Here is a 4559-nt window from a genome sequence, read left to right as displayed (position 1 = left end):
TTTTGTTGTTTCATTTCTTTGTGGGTTTTTTGTTCCCACCTGACCAAGCTCAGCTGATATGCAATTCACTTTTTCTTCTCCACCTGGAACTGAACGCTGTCTCAGTGGTGTCTCCATTTGATGGAGAGAGAGAGAGAGAGAGAGAGAGAGAGAGAGAGAGAGAGAGAGAGAGAGAGAGAGAGAGAGAGAGAGAGAGAAAGAGAGAGAGAGAGAGAGGAATATTCACAAGGTAAAAAGCAGCAGGATACTGTGAGAATGGGGGGGGGGTAGTTCTGCAAAGACAGGCGGGAACAAAGTATGGGCATCAAAAACTCCACATGTGTCCGTGTGTGTACGAGCACCATACACACTATATCTATACCGTTGCAGTCGGGAAGAAACTTTTTTGTGTTTTTTCATACATTAAAAGGGTAGGGTAAGTGATTTTCTTTGGTTGAATATTCTGATAGTACTCAGTGCTATAGAGTGTTTGTTCAGTAACATGAGTCTCCCATGTCTCTCCAGCTCTTTATTAAACAGAAAATGCATTTTCAGGTCAGGACACCAAATGTGTCCAATCAGGATATAGAACTCAGTCAGGATACAGATTAAAACAACAAAAATTGGAAGTGATGACACAAAGAAATGAGCAGACAAAATTGGAACTGGAACAATATACATTTTAAGCTGATAAATGGGTACCCTCTCCTGATTGGTTGGAATTTACCGACCAGATTTTTTCTGTTTATTAACACATTGACTGTCAAGATATTAAACATAGTTTTCTATCCCCATGCCAGCGTAATTACCTTAAATCAACGATCGTTTTGAAACGCCGTGGAAGATACATTGTGTAAAAAAAACTACACGAAAAAAAATTCCTGTGAGTAGGCGGAGGGATCTGTGAATCCACAGGGACAATAACGTTCCAACCGCGATCCGCCATTTTGGGGGGTCCGCTGAAAACGGGTGGTTTTCAATGCACAAAAAAAAAGAAACTGGAGTTACAGCTGTTTTTCTGAAAATCCCAAACAGGAAGCGGATGGCTTCCTGTTTTTTTGCCAGACCCAAGGGGTCGGCCTACATGAGGCTTTGTCCCTATTTCGTCCATACATGGGCATAAAAGAGGGTTCAAGTTTCGTCCCCCCATAGTGATGGAGCTCACTTAAAAAAAAAAAGATTTTTTTTAAAGTGCATAATCCTATTTATAGGTTATTAATGTCATCATGTGTCTCGCTAGCCAATCACAGTGCTGAATGGAGTCAGCCAATTTCGTCCCCCTTTCGTCCATACATGGGCATAAAAGGAAAAGGAATTTATTCTGGGTCTGGCAGAACCAGGTCTCCTGGTCTTGTTTGGAAGGACGTCACCATCCGATGCTTCTTCTCTGAGTGACGATCGATCATTCCAAAGCTGTGTTAGGTCGCCCCTTGTGGAATTAAAATATATATATATATTATAGTTTTTTTGGAAAGAACGCATCAATGCGATCTTGGCAATCAATGTGTTAAAGAGCTGGAGAGACGCAGAGACCCCGGTTACTGAACAAACACTCTATTAGCAATGATTAATATAAGAATATAGAGCTTGCGCTTGGGGTGGCACAGTGGTAAAGTTACTGCCCCCCACCACCACGGAGGTTCTGGGTTCGAATCCACCTTGGTGCATCCGGCTTTGTGCAAATAACACAATTGGCCCGTGTTCTGGGGGAGGAGGGAAGCCGGGGCGGGGAGGAGGGTGATATTTGTCACTCTGAGAGTGTACAAATGGAACCAAAATGTTTACACTTTGTCTATTAAAAAATAGCAGATATACAAGCTCGTAGCGCGGCACCGAGTGCCGCGCTACGAGCTTGTAGATCTGCTATTTTTGAAAAATCGTGAAAATATGTGCAAATCTTTGAATATATATATTTTAAAGCGAACATTTTAAACTCAAATCTTTGCTTCATGGGGGTCCCTGGAACAAAATATTTTGAGATGGGGGTCGGCGGCCGAATACATATAATTTTGGGGGTCCTTGACATGAAAAAGTTTGAGAACCACTGATATAGAAACATACGTTTTTTTTTCTTTCAGAATACTGTTGGGATTTAGAAGACATTTGTAGAATCGGCTTCAGGTCTTAATGGGATAAAATAGAGCTTTAACCTTTTAACAAAAAACTATCTAAACTTCGTTTTTCGCGCCTCGTTTCGAGCTTGTAGATCTGCTACTTTGGCTAGTTTTGAATTTGACCGACCAATGTCCAAAACTGTAACTTTTCAGGACATGAGGGAAACAAAAAAGAACCTGTGTTCCAATGGATCCAATGAAGTTATTATTTAAGCTCTTGTGAATTCTTCATTGGTTCAAAATGTATTTAAAAAAAAAAAAACGATACACTTTACCTAGCGTCCTTACTTTCAGAAAAAAATCTAAAATAGTGAAAATAGCTGATGTGAGCTCACAACGCACTGCAGCATGCCATCATGATGCATTGAAAAAACAACAACATAAAAGATAAAACATGGAGAAAGATTGTCCATGATATCTGATATCATGGAGTGTGCATGAGAGATGGTACAGTATAGTGTAGGAAGGTCCACAGATAGAGAGAGGAGCAGAGAGGAGCAGAGAGGAGCAGAGAGTAGCAGAGAGGAGTAGAGAGGAGTAGAGAGGAGCAGAGAGGAGCAGAGAGGAGCAGAGAGGAGTAGAGAGGAGTAGAGAGGAGTAGAGAGGAGCAGAGAGGAGTAGAGAGGAGCAGAGAGGAGCAGAGAGGAGTAGAGAGGAGCAGAGAGGAGTAGAGAGGAGCAGAGAGGAGTAGAGAGGAGTAGAGAGGAGCAGAGAGGAGCAGAGAGGAGTAGAGAGGAGCAGAGAGGAGTAGAGAGGAGCAGAGAGGAGCAGAGAGGAGCAGAGAGGAGTAGAGAGGAGCAGAGAGGAGCAGAGAGGAGCAGAGAGGAGCAGAGAGGAGTAGAGAGGAGCAGAGAGGAGTAGAGAGGAGCAGAGAGGAGCAGAGAGGAGCAGAGAGGAGTAGAGAGGAGCAGAGAGGAGCAGAGAGGAGTAGAGAGGAGCAGAGAGGAGCAGAGAGGAGCAGAGAGGAGCAGAGAGGAGCAGAGAGGAGTAGACATAATTTAGTTTTTTAATACTGATCCAAGTCCTCCTGCTGTTCAGGCCAGACACACTCACCAGCTCTTGTGCACATTCATTAATCTTTGTCTCTGTGTGTGTGTGTGTGTGTGTGTGTGTGTGTGTGTGTGTGTGTGTGTGTGTGTGTGTGTGTGTGTGTGTGTGTGTGTGTGTGTGTGTGATCAGCGATGATAGAGGGATGATGCATGCATCTTGGATGGTGAAAAGTATGAGACTTAGCTACAGACTTAACTACAGTATACCCCTCGCTTTTAGCGCACACACACACACACACACACACACACACACACACACACACACAACACACACACACACACACACACACACACACACACACACACACACACACACACACATTTTGACATTTGGATTCCATTAAAAGTCTTTGTCTGTGATCAATAATTTAATAAGCTGAAAGGATGGACGGACTCATCCTAATCAATACATCTCCTCTGTGTGTGTGTGTGTGTGTGTGTGTGTGTGTGTGTGTGTGTGCATGTGTGTGTGTGTGTGAGAAAGAGATGTACTGTATGTAAGTGAGTTTTTTTACACCTCTCTGTGTGTTCATGCGTTTACGCTTTTTCATATGTGCGTGCGCGCGTGCGCGCGCGCGCGTGCGTGCGCGCGTGTGTGTGTGTGTGTGTGTGTGTGTGCATGTACTGCATGAACTGTGAATGAGTGTATGTATGTCTCCGTAGTTTGCATGTACTGTTTGTACATGAGTGCATGCCTATGCTGTGTGTACGCTGGTACACGTACATACGTACATACGTACGTACAGTATGTATTTGAACATACATATGTACATGCATACGTACGTATGTATGCATTTGAATGTGTACATACATACGTACATACATACGTACAAACATACGTACGTACGTATGTATGCATTTGAATGTGTATGCACAGTTTATGTATTCATGCATGCCTAATATGCCATCATGTGTGTATGGCGGACTGGAGGGAAACAATGAAGGTAATGGACCAGGTAACCCATTCCACAGAACTGCTGCAGAGTATAAAAACGAGTCCGTTCCCATACAAAACATCATAATAAGAACGATCGTATAACACGGTCCACAGTCATATGTTCCATGGAAACCCGGGATCTGCAGCTGTGTGGGGGTTATAATCATCATGATCCACGGAAGCCTTTTGAGTCAAAGAAAGCACAGGAACAGTGGGGAAGAAGTCAAGTTAGTGTCATTTGACGGGACATGAATGCATACACATGCAGAGAGAGGGAGAGGAGGAGGAGAGCGGAGCTCCATGAGCCATTGGAGGAAATCTCCCGGCAGTCTAAGCCAGTGGTTTTCAACCTTTTTCATGCCAAGGACCCCTAAATTGATAAACATTTGGCCGCGGACCCCCATCTGAAAATGTCTTATGCCAGGGATTTGAGTTAAAAATGTTTGCTTTAAAAATATATATATTCAAAGATATGCTCAC

The sequence above is a fragment of the Gymnoscopelus braueri genome (assembly GCF_963280865.1).
Source record: "Gymnoscopelus braueri genome assembly, contig: SCAFFOLD_264, whole genome shotgun sequence".
Lineage (NCBI taxonomy): Eukaryota > Metazoa > Chordata > Actinopteri > Myctophiformes > Myctophidae > Gymnoscopelus > Gymnoscopelus braueri.
This window is presented reverse-complemented; position numbering follows the sequence as displayed.